General features: G+C 35.2%; 1 protein-coding gene across 3 annotated transcripts in view; it reads left to right on the top strand.

The window, feature by feature from the left end:
* RFX3 (regulatory factor X3) overlaps positions 1 to 13,526 on the top strand; it is a 337,494-nt gene that overhangs the window by 196,660 nt on the left and 127,308 nt on the right. The gene's annotated exons all lie outside the window — the stretch shown is intronic.

Genomic DNA, 13,526 nt, shown 5'->3' on the forward strand with positions numbered 1-13,526 from the left:
AGACGGTTGGATGGCATCACTGACTTGATGAGTTGAGTTTGAGTAAGCTCCAGGAGTTGGTGATGGACACAGAAGCCTGGCGTGCTGCAGTCCATGGGGTCGCAGAGTCAGACACGACTGAGCGACTGAACTGAACTGAACTGTCGGAGAAATGTGTTTTGTCTTACAGTTTGTTAGTCATTATGTGCAGGAACAGGAATAGCTGGGAGTGTGAGCATGAAATGGGAGGAGCCTGGTGAGCTACAGTCCATAGAGTTGGAAAGAGTCAGAAATGACTGAGTGACTTGAACACAAAGAGTCACATTTTACTCTGATTATTCTTTTTGTTTGAATCTTATGCATCTGTATTTATGTATAACTTCTATTGTAATAGTATTAGAATAAATGAAATATTGCTAAAAAGTGATACACCAAATTTCCTTCAAAACTAACTTGACTCTTGCTATGATAGTATTATGGCTACTGTACTCATTTAGAAATTTATGTAAGTAGTAAGTTGATATAATGAAGCAACTAATTGTATGAATTCTGTATGAAATGTAAAGTTCTCTAAATTGGAAAGCCTTTTGGTGGTCATTATTAAGAGTATGATTTATTGTGTTTGATATGTAGTAGAATATTTTCAAGTTTCAGTCTTTTGCAAACTGATTAATGGATTTTTATTTTTTGCAGAATCCACCATATTTTTATGTACTAGTTTTCTATAAAATTACTTATATTAATTTAATAAAGAGAACCTTATGTTTCTACCTAAAGTGAAAAAAAAATATGTCCCTTGACATAAATGGAAGATAAACATAAAGCTGTGTGTGTGTGTGTTTGTCGCTAAGTTGTGTCCTATTCTTTTGACCCCATGGACAAAGGCTCCTCTGTCCATGGGACTCTCCAGGCAAGAATACTGGAGTGGGTAGTCGTTTCCTTATCCAGGGGATCTTCCCAAGCCAGGGATCGAACCTAGGTCTCCTGCATTGCAGGCAGATTCTTTACCATCTGTACTACATAAAATGAAATATTATATGATTTGGCTAAATGTTTTTGCTTGACAACATCCAACACGAGCCTGGTTTCCAGAATCGAGGTGGTAAAGACTGGAATGGGTGAATTTAACTCAGATGACCATTATATCTACTACTATGGGTAAAAATCCCTTAGAAGAAATGGAGTAGCCATCATAGTAAACAAACGAGTCTGAAATGCAGTAGTTGGATGCAATCTCAAAAATGGCAGAATGATCTCTGTTCGTTTCCAAGGCAAACCATTCACTATCATAGTAATCCAAGTCTGTGCCCCACCAGTAATGCTGAAGAAGCTGAAGTTGAATGGTTCTATGAAGACCGACACAGCCTTCTAGAACTAAAACCCAAAAAGGTGTCCTTTTCATCATAGGGGACTGGAATGTAAAAATAGGAAGTCAAGAAACACCTGGAGTAACAGGCAAATTTGGCCTTGGAGTATAGAATGAAGCAGGGCAAAGGCTAATAGAGTTTTGCCAAGAGAATGCACTGGTCATAGCAAACACTCTCTTCCAGCAACACAAGAGAACACTCTATACATGGATATCACCAGATAGTCAATACTGAAATCAGGTTGATTGTATTCTTTGCAGCCAAAGGTGGGGAAGCTCTATGCAGTCAGCAAAAAAAAAAAAAAAAAAAACAACGGGAGCTGATTGTGGCTCACATCATGAACTCCTTATTTATTTCCAAATTCAGACTTAAATTGAAGAAAGTAGGGAAAACCACTAGGCCATTCAGGTATGACCTAAATCAAATCCCTTATGATTATACAGTGGAAGTTACAAATAGATTCAAGGGACTAGATCTGATAGACAGTGCCTGATTAACTATTGATGGAGGATCATGACATTGCACAGGAGACAGGGATCAAGACCATTTGCAAGAAAAAGTTATGCAGAAAAGGTAAATGACTGTCTGAGGAGGCCTTACAAATAGCTGTGAAAAGAAGAGAAGCAAAAAGCAAAGGAGAAAAGAAAAGATATACCCATTTGAATGCAGAGTTCCAAAGAAAAACAAGTAGAGATAAGAAAGCCTTCCTCAGTGATCAGTGCAAAGAAATAGAGGAAAACAATAGAATGGGAAAGACTAGAGATCTCTTCAAGAAAATTAGAGACACCAAGGGAACATTTCATGCAAAAATGGGCACAATAAAGGACAGAAATGGTATGGACCTAAGAGAAGCAGAAGATATTAAGAAGAGTGGCAAGAATACACAGAAGAACTATACTGAAAACATCTTCATGATCCAGATAATCACGATGATGTGATCACTTACCTACGCCAGACATCCTGGAATGTGAAGTCAAGTGGGCCTTAGGAAGCATCACTATGAACAAAGCTAGTGGAGGTGATAGAATTCCAGTTGAACTATTTCAAATCCTAAAAGATGATGCTGTGAAAGAGCTGCACTCAAAATGCCAGCAAGTTTGGAAAACGCAGTAGTGGCCACAGGACTGGAAAAGGTCAGTTTTCATTCCAATCCCAAAGTGAGGTAATGCCAAAGAATGTTCAAACTACCACACAGTTGCACTCATCTCACATGCTAGTAAAGTAATGCTCAAAATTTTCCAAGCCAGGGTTCAACCATATGTGAACCTTGAACTTTCAGATGTTCACGCTGGTTTTAGAAAAGGCAGAAGAATCAGAGATCAAATTGCCATCATTCACTGGATCATCAAAAAAGCATGAGAGTTCCAGAAATACATCTATTTCTGCTATTGACTATGCCAAAGCCTTTGACAGTGTGGATCACAAGACTGTGGAAAATTCCTAAAGAGATGGGAATACCAGACCACCTGACCTGCCTCCTAAGAAATCTGTATTCAGGTCAGGAAGCAACAGTTAGAACTTGACATGGAACAACAGACTGGTTCCAGTAGGAAAAGGAGTATGTCAAGGCTGTATGTTGTCACCCTGCTTATTTAACTTACATTCAGAGTACGTCATGAGAAATGCCGGGCTGGATGAAGCACAAGCTGGAATCAGGATTGCTGAGAGAAATATCATAACCTCAGATATGCAAATGACACCACGCTTATGTCAGAGAGTGAAGAAGATCTAAAGGGCTTCTTGATGAAAGTGGAAGGGGAGACTGAAAAAGTTGGCTTAAAGTTCAACATTCAGAAAACTAAGATCATGTCATATGATCCCATCACTTTATGGCAAATAAATGGGGAAATAATGGTAGACTTTATTTTGGCAGACTCCAGAATCACTGCAAATGGTGACTGCAGCCATGAAAATAAAAGACGCTTGCTCTTTGGAAGAAAAGTTATGACCAACCTAGACAGTATATTAAAAAACAGGGACATTACCTTGCCAACAAAGGTCCGTCTAGTCAAGGCTATGGTTTTCCCAGTCGTCACGTCTGGTTGTGAGAGTTGGACTATAAAGAAAGCTGAGCACCAAAGAATTGATGCTTTTCAAATGTGATGTTGGAGACGACTTTTGAGAGTTCCTTAGACTCAAGGAGATCCAACCGGTCCATCCTAAAGGAAATCAGTCCTGAATATTCATTGGAAGGACTGATGTTGAAGCTGAAGCTCCAATACTTTGGCCACTTGATGTGAAGAACTGACTTATATGAAATGACCCTGATGCTGGGAAAAATTGAAGGAGGCAGGAGAAGAGGATGACAGAGGATGAGACGGTTGGATGGCATCACCAACTCATTGGACGTGAGTTTGAGTAAACTCTGGGAGTTGGTGACAGACAGGGAGGCCTGGCATGCTGCAGTCCATTGAGTTGCAAAGAGTCAGACATGATGAGCAACTGAATCGAAAGAGTGAGACCTTTTCCTTGACATATCAGGATACATCAAAAATCATTGAAAATGGAATAAATTCTTAGCACTTGTTTTATAGTCATTTACTATGTTGCCTCTTTATCACTAGTATTATTAATCCCATATTTGCAGAAACACTGGTATTTTAGAAAGAATTCTAAGATTGGATTCATAATCAAATCACTGCTACCTGTCACCGTATCTTTGGGTTGTCACTATATGTTGTACTTATATTACCATTTATAAAATGGGGGCAAAAATGCCTACAATCTTTAATTCATCTTAGAATATTTGTGAGGAACAAGTGAAATAATATTGCATGTCACTACTAATAGTTTCAGTGCTAGTTTAACAATCATATATAACTAAGGAATTCTGCTCTTTTAGGTTACAGTGCTTTGTCTGCTGACACTTAAGTTTAATAATTCATTCTGTTACTTTCATGTACTCCACCCAATGGGAATCAACATCTGTCCTATCTTGTAAACATACTTTATTGCCGTAGACACTGGGTGCACATACGAGTTTGCACCTATGGGATCTCACCATGGAATACATTCAAAATGCATATTCTAATGGCGAGTCTCGAGTTGTGAAGTGTATTTTGTGCAGAGTTAGATTTTCTGATGTGCTGCTTACATTTACTGATATTCTAAGTTTCTATAGATTCTATAGTAGATTGACCTTTTACTAGAAAGACTGAAGTAGCCTCCCATTCCAGAGTCTTCTTCTAATATGGCAGTGAGATTGGTATACTGAGCTCATTTGCCCCATCAGGTCACCAGAGTGTTATTTACTAAATTTCTTCCCCTAGGAATTATTACTTAGTTTAGTAGGATCTTATTGGTCTGTCCTGCTGGGCCCCAAGAAAATATTTAGTGTTGTAATCATGACAGAAAATGTTCCTCACTGTAGGAAGTAGTTGTTACTTTGTTTTTTTTTGATTCACAAAAGTAGGTTTATATATTTTATGAAATATCTATCAAATTTGTTATTGAGAAGTCCTTATAAGCTAAATCTTCTCTTAGCCACATCCCTCCTCCCAGAAACACTTCCACTCTTGTCTTTAGGAACTTGCTTCACCTTTACCAGGTAACTTCTGTTCTTTGAAGCTAACTAGGTATTTTGGGAGGAGATAGATGGTAGGCAGTTGGGGTGATTTATTGAAATAATTCACTCTCTTGATTCTCTCATTTTCATGTGGTCAGAAGTATAAGAAAGTGAGCCAGGATCTTACCACTGTATTATTAGCTTTCATATGACTCTATTTGAAGTCCAAGTATAACAATAATTTTCATAATAACTTTTAGTTGTCTGTAACAATCATATAATTTTAGTAAATAGTTCCTGTACATTTGTTTACCTCTAGTCCTATTGATGAAGCAGGCTTCATGATGATTGTTGGATCTGAATGTGGTAGAAGCATCTTTTATTTATGTAGAGTCTGCTATAAGAAAAGTATATCCAAAAAATCTGAGTGTTTCTGAAAAAAAAAAACAAAGTGCTACATAGTTTTTAAGTGAGAGTCAATTAACACAGGGAAAGTGAGTATCCTATTTAAATTTTACAATGTAAATGAACAGATTCCATTTTCTGCATAAAACGAACTCTGTCATTTAAATAAACAATATCTTATTTTCCAACAGTTCATGTTCATCACATTCTTTGAAGTGGAGGGCGACCAGTCTTAGAAGATAAAATAGGAATTTTATAGTTATCATTGAATATCCCAGGAAGAACTTGGTAAATTAACAATAAAGATCTAGGGAAACTTCTTGTTCTCAGCAAACATAAGGAGAATATTTAAGTAGTAATTTTTTAACCTGTCCTGTCACTTAACCATGCTTTTTGTTTACCATGATCTTGTGATCAAAACATATAACCATCCGGTACCTGCAAATGAACTTTGAACCTTCATAATATTTGTGGGATTCCTTCTCGGGAAGATTTATTAAACACCTCTGTAATATATGGTTATTTTTAATTTTAACCAAGACTTAAAACAGTGGTTTTAGGTTTTTGATTTCTGTTCCCATAACCGTGCTTCTAAAGAAATTCCCCTTGTAATCTGTTGTTGTTGTTGTTGTTGTTGTTGTTGCATCTTTTTGAGGCAGTCCTAATGCTGTAGTCATCGAACTTTTTGACTATCTTTCCACAGTCCTTTCAATTCCCTACAGTTTTACTCGTCCAGAATTATTGAATTAGTTCTTTCTGTTTTCTCACAAGGTGGTTTTTCTAATTAACTCTCTGCTGCTACTCTGGATGTCTTACTTCCCCTCTGCCCTTTTATTAATAGCTGTTCCAGTGTTGATCTTTTTCTTTCTTCCTCACTTTTGGTCAGTCACATAGCAGTCTCTAACATAGTTGTTCTAATATCCCCTGTTTTTAATCTTCTGAGAGCTCTTTCATATCTCTTGCGGGTTTATTAAAGTCATCTTATTGCAGTTTTTGACAGTTCTCAGTACTAAAGTTAGACGTTTTATGCCAGCCACATGTGTAAGGAATGCTTTTATACAAGAAAGGCAATGAATATCTTGACATAATAAAGACATTTTACAGAGACTAGTGTTATTCTTAACTGACTAATAAGCTTAACAATTATAAATGATTTCATTTACTGTTGAAAAGGATTACTGTTTTGAAGTGTGATTCATTTTATTTTTCTTGTAGCACATCCAAAACAACATATTGTATAAATTTGTCCTCAAAATATACTAATTGATTCTGTTGAACCAGCACATTTTCCTGTTGTATGTAGTTTGTTTTGGTATTCACTTCTTTTTATAAAAATAAGAATTATAAAAATGCAGTAAAATAAGGAAAGGCATTTGTCATACTACATTGAAGAGTAATGAGGTACTTCCATTTAAGTGTGTATTAGTAAGAGTATTTATTAAGTTGCTTAATTCATCTAGTGTATAAATGTATATACATTGTTACATATATTTGGAGGATTTTTTTCCCTTCAGTTGACAAAAAATGAATGAATTTCTTGTATAGAATGTTATGGTTTGACTTCATTCCCACCAATATTCTGATATGTATTGTGTAGCCTTTTAAAAATTAACCCAAGGTCATTTTTATTAAATAAACAATTAATTGTAGAAATTGTTGGTTTATTTCTGTTAATTCCATCTCTTTTCAATTCATATTTTTACCAATTTGTTGTTTATTAAAATTCAAGTGGTGAAAATTATTTGTTCTTCCTCTTTGGAAACACTTCTGAGAATTTTTCTTGGAAATACAATAAAATTAAGAGAAAATTAACTTCCTGTAGGGTTTTTTCAATCATTCTCCTTTCCCCTGAGGACTTGGGTAGGGTAGGCAGTAAAATGTGACAGTTTATAGATTTCACAGAGATGGATAGAAAATACTTTTACTGGGAGTAGTAATAAGATGCCTACAGGATGCTAGTTTTCCTTTCTTTCAGCATTGCTAACCTGAACAGTTCCTGCACTGCGATTGGCAAATAAAATAGAAAATGAACTTACAAAAGATAGCAATTTAGTAAATATTTGAACAGAAATTAGTATTTAACAAAAAGATGGTATAAAATAATATTTGAACAAATTTAAGATCACAGTTAATTACTTTAGGAAAAAGAAAATAGCATGCAACTTCCTTTTAAAATTTTACCTTTGGTCTTTAATGACACGTTAAAGGGCATTAAAAGTAATCACATCAATTCACTTTGGAATCATGAGCATTTCTTGGTGTTTTTTTAAAAAATGAATACATGTCCACATTTAGAAGATACTATAAATTGCACAAATATTCACTGAGCATTTCCTTTGCTAGGTACAGGGTGTTATTTAATTATTGTGCAATATATATAGTATAAAGGTATTGGGTTTGGGGAAATGTATCAAAATATACAAAAGGCTCTGCATGTGCATTTCTATCCTGTGACTGGGTTTATAAGTCTCAATAGAGTTATTTTGTAGATATATCTCTCTTCCTAGATCTGAATAATTTTGAGATAGGAAGGGAGCCTTTCTGTGCCTCTCCAGTGACCTTTACCAATGATAGAGCTCCACTTTGCCCTCCCCAACAAAGGAAAGAGTCAAATAACCCTCAACAAAAAATTGAAAGGACTTTAATTTTTCATTGGTGAAATGAGACGTATAGACATAAGGTAGTTATTTTTCCTTTCTCCTTTCTTTTTCTGCTCTTTACTCCTCTTTTACTTCCTTCACTGTCATTATACCTTGAAAAAATAGTTTATCAAACTGTAGGCAATTCCATTTCTCATCACTAATTTGTTTCAAGGCCTCTTCAGCCTAGTGTGTAATGATTAGTCTGGATAATAAGGAAAATTGTGTTATCTCCAATATATGCTATAATTCATTATTTTTAGTGTTTTTCTATTTTCTATTAAGTAAATAGGTCTTTTATTTACTTCATCAGTTCTTTAACTTGGTAGATAATGCAAAGAATTATACTCTATTTTTACACTGTACAGTTAAGTCTCAATGTAATCAAGAGCCATATTTATGTATTGATGTCTTAGATGAGTTAGCCAGCATCAACTCAGAATTCTTTTCCAAGATTCACGACACTTTGAGTTTCATTTCTACTTTAATTATAGAATTTCATGATTTGAAGGAACTCTTGATGAACATTTATTGTACATATTTATGGCTGAAACCAAGTGGAATATAAAGATGAAAATTACACAGATGTAGAACAAGATTCTTATTTCAAAGTATTTAATAATGTTTCATTATTCAAAATGTATTATAATTATCATATATGCCTATGACATGCTTTCTGTTTATATTTAGTAGTTTTAGATTCTCACAAAAATTCTCTTTGACAGAGTAGCTATAGTTTTTCTTTACACACACACAAAATTATTAGTTTGAAAAGTGAATTGACTCTCCCAATATATAAACAGCAAGCGTCAGCATAAAGGCCTAACATGAGTTCTCCTATTTCCAAATTAACTGAATTTGCAACCATTCCATATTGGCCTCCACAAAGGAAACTGGTTAACATTCTATTCTTTCAGTTTTTGCTTCATGTTATTTTGAAACTGTTCTTAGATTCAAAGACATATAGGATATATTATTTATTCTTGATAATTTTTTATTAAATTTCCATCTTTTTCTTTGATAGTATTGGTTGTCTTGAAGTCTACTCTGACTGATGTTAACATAGCCACTCTTTCTTGTGATTGGTGTTTGCCAAAGGCTGTCTTTTTATATCCTTTTATTTTTAACCTGTCTTTGTATATTTAAAATGTGTTCTGGTGGAGAGTATATAGTTAGAGTTTACATTTTTACCTATTATGACAATCAAGATTTAAACTGAGTGTAATTTCTTTTGTGCTATTTTTGTCATACTTGCATTTTATTTCTGCATATGTGATAAGCCCTGTTACATACTTACTGTTATTTTTACTCTGTACAGAAGTTATCTTTTATAGAAATTAAAAGATGAGAAAATAATCAAAATTACCTCACCTACAGATTTACCATCTAGTGCTCCTCATTTCTTGTGTAAGTCCCATTTTCCATCTGAAATTGTTTTCCTTTAGTCCAAAACTCTCTTTTGTGGTTCCCTTCACTGGAGGTCTGCTAGAGCAGAATGAATGATCTTAAGTTTTGGTCAAAGAAAGGATTTTCTCTTCACTTTTGAAGAATATTTCACTGGTTATGGGATTCTTGATTGAAGTTTTTCTCTCACTGTATTAAATACATGCTATTTGATTATCTTAGGCTTGTATTTTTTGACTGGGAAGTTTTCAGTCATTTTAATACCTGTTGCCTTGTATACAATGTATCTGTTTTCTATCTGCTTAGGGATTTTTCTCCTTTAGCACTTTAATTATAATGCACTTTACTGTGGTTTTCATTTGTCTATACATTGACTTATATATTGAGCTTCTTAGATCTGTGTTTATAGTCTTAATAAAATTGTAAGTTTACACCACTCTTCTTCAAATATATTTTCTGTTCTTCCTCTTTTGGGACTATAGTTACATTGTTTAGACTACTTGATATTTTTCTATTTTTCTCTGTTCTTCATTATTTCTTTTTTCCTGGTCTGCAAATAGTTCTTATTGCTGAGTTTTCATCTTAACTTGTCTTTTCTTCTGCATTATGTAATCTCTCAATTCCATTGAGCAAATTTTTCACTTCAGATACTGTATTTTTCAACTCCACAAATTTGACTTAGTTCATTATAGCTTCTTTCTTTCTTACCATGTTTGCATTTTCCTTTAAATCTCAAGGCTATTTAGAATAGTTGTTTTAACATCTCTCTGCCACTTCATATCTTTCATTTCTAGATTTGTTTCTATTGATTGATTTTCTTCCTCATTAGCGATCACATTTTCCTGCTTCTTCATATGTCATAATTATTATTTTTTTGAATGCTGGACACTGTGATTCTTATGATTTTATATGTCTGGATTTTTGATATCTTCCTTTACAAATGTTAAATTTAGTTCCATATAGGCAGTTACTTGTGGATATTATCCAGGCTTTTCTTTTAGATTTGTTAGGATGGACATAAAGCAGTTTTGAGACATAAGAGATGCAGGTTCGATCCCTAGGTCAAGAAAATCCCCTGGAGGGGAGGGCATGGCGACCCACTCCAGTATTCTTCCCTGGAGAATCCCATGAACACAGAAGCCTGGTAGGCTATGGTCAGTAGGGTTGCAAAGAGTCGGACACGACTGAAGCAACTTAGCACACACGCAAAGTAGTTTTATTCTAGACATAGTTTAGTCCTTTAATCAATACTATGGCGCTGCCCTCTGGTGTTTCTACAGAATGTCCTAGCTGTTCAATAAGGTCATGATGCTATGGATGGTCAGAACTTGAACATCTCTCTGTCCCTGCACATGTGGATCTTAGTATTTGGCATCAAGGGGATCTCTACGAACATTTCTGGATCTATTTCTCTACTTAACTTCCCTTCTGATACTGTCCTCAAACTTTAGGTGACTCAGCCTTCCCCAAATTCAGTATCTCCTCACCTCAATTAGGTCACGATGCTCTGCTTTGTTTGTCCATTCCTGCTGTATGTTCTGCATCCTGGTCTCCAAGATCATCAAAGGGTTCACTGTATTTGTTTTCCTTGTGTTAAGGAACAGAATCGCATGATGCCTTTTTGTTGAATGACTGAAAATACTGTTTTACACATTTTGTCTACTTTTCTACTTGTCTACAGGGGGAGGGCATTTCCAGTAGTATTTACTCCGTCGTGGCCAGAAGTGGAAGTCCTTTCATATATTGAGATATATAAAATACAGATGTGAATTCATAAAGGATGTTAGACATTTCTTCTCTCCCCTCTCATTTAATGTCACTCAGTAAAGTAACCATGTTTAGAAATTCAGTGTGCATTCTTCTATATTCCTTTATACATTTAAGCACATTTGTATGCACATGTGCCCATATATGCACATATATACGTAAATCAAGTTACATTGTAAGCCTCTGGAGAAGGAACTGACAAATCACTCCAGTGTTCTTGCCTGGAAAATCCATGGAGAGAGGAGCCTGGTGGGCTACAGTTCATGGGGTTGCAAAGAGTTGGACACAACTTAGTGACTGAGCACATTGTTAAGTAGTTTTCAGCAACATTTTCACTTAGAATATGTCTTAGAGATCCTACTAATATAGTATATGTTAATCTTAATTTATTCTTATATTGGGCTTCCCAGGTGGCTTAGAGGGTAAAGTGTCTGCCTGCAATGCAGGAGACCCGGGTTCAATCCCTGAGTCAGGAAGATCCCCTGGAGAAGGAAATGGCAACCCACTCCAGTACTCTTGCCTGGAAAATCCCATGGATGGAGGAGCCTGGGAGGCTGCAGTCCATGGGGTTGCAAAGAGTCAGACACGACTGAGCGACTTCACTTCAGTTTCTTTTATTATCAACCATATATCCTATAGAATGATCTTCTATATTACTCCACTTTTGCATTCATTAAGGTTTTTCCTTCTTATTGTTCTTATAAGCTGTATTTTTTAAAATAATATTGTACAGCAACTCGTCATATGATGAATATTTCTATAGAAGAAACCACAAAGGTATCAAATAGTTTGCCTGTTGGTAAATTCCTTTCCCAAGCAGTTTCTACATATTTATATTACAACTAAAACAGAAGACCCAGGGTTTTTTAAAAAATGGTTGATTTCAGGTCTAGGATAGATCTGAGAATTAAGAAAGATACTGTGGTCATGAAGGCACTGCTGTGTGTATGTGCTGTGCTTAGTCGGTTATTTGTGTCCAGATCTTTGCGACCCCATGGACTGTAGCCTGCCAGGCTTCTCTGTCCATGGGGATTCTCCAGGCAAGAATACTGGAGTGGTTTGCCATGCCCTCCTCTAGAGGATCTTCCCAACCCAGGGATCGAACCCAGGTCTCCCGCATTGTGGATTTTTTACTGACAGAGCCACCAGGGAAGCCCCCATGAAGGCACTACCATTAGTCAAAGGTGGGACAGTTGTAGGGAAAAAAATGACTGCTGTGTTAAAAATATATATATATAATATGTTCAAAAGCTAAAAATCTTAAGGGATACAAGCAAGATCAAACTGAAAGCAACACTGGTCACCTTGGGGAGGGAGCTAAGGGAATAAAATCATTATTCTGAGTACGGATAAATAGTGACATCATGCATTTATCCTATTCTTCCTGTACAAACCTTAATTCAGAGTAATCAAATATTAATAAGAATTCTTTTATAGAATTCTATTCATAAATGAAGAGAGAATAGCAGAATCAGATTACCACAAGTTTGAAGCCTTTTATTAATTAAAGTAATTGCTACAGAAAAGATGGTCAATGACTAGTGATATCCTCAAGTAAACATGGATAGGAAACATTGTAACCAGTGAAACCAGCTGACAACACCTAAAGCTCTTGATCAAATAATACTGCAGAATGAGAGACAACCAGCTGTTCAGTGGCAACTTATATGATACAATAGTACACAGCTTTTTCAAAATTGAATCTGATCAGGGTCCCTGATCTAACTATTCATTTGTAGGAAGTATAGAAGATAGAGAAATTTATTAAGCAACATTTCAGGGATGCTATTAGGCAAATTCAGCGTTCTAGAAATTCTAGTAGATAACTGATATAGTTTTTTTAGTCACGAATAACTAACAGTCAAATATAAAAAGGATGGGAAACTGTTAGAGACTAAAAGAGAAAGAAAGGAAATAGCAACCAAATGTAATGGGTAGACCTTGTTTGGATCTGATTTGAGCAAGCCAACTTTTAAGAAAACATTGGAATAATTAGAGACATTTGAACAAACATAGGGTTTTATATGATATTAAGGAACTGTTTATGTTTTATTTATGATGTTAGTATTGTATTCATGTTAACAGTAGCTCTTTTCTCTTAAGAAAAAATGAAATATTACCAGTAAAATGCTGTAAGTTCTATACTTGTTTTTCAATAATCCTGTGAGAGGCTGAAGAGGAAGATCTGATGACAGTTGTTTATGTTGGATGATGAGTACATGGGGTTTATTATAGTATTTTTTTCTACATATAAGTATTTGAACTTTTCCACTGTGAATTTTTAAATTAAAAAATAAATGTAGCATTCACAAGACAGGTTGAAGAGAATTTCGTCAATCATCAAAATAAGTGCAGAGCTTTCAGAATTTCACTCTAAACACTTGAAGTGTGTATATACATACATACTTGCAAGAATGTTACAGAATTTATTCAGCATAAATGCTACATTTGATTTGTACC

Source organism: Oryx dammah, unplaced genomic scaffold (genome assembly GCF_014754425.2).
Source record: "Oryx dammah isolate SB20612 unplaced genomic scaffold, SCBI_Odam_1.1 HiC_scaffold_1, whole genome shotgun sequence".
NCBI lineage: Eukaryota > Metazoa > Chordata > Mammalia > Artiodactyla > Bovidae > Oryx > Oryx dammah.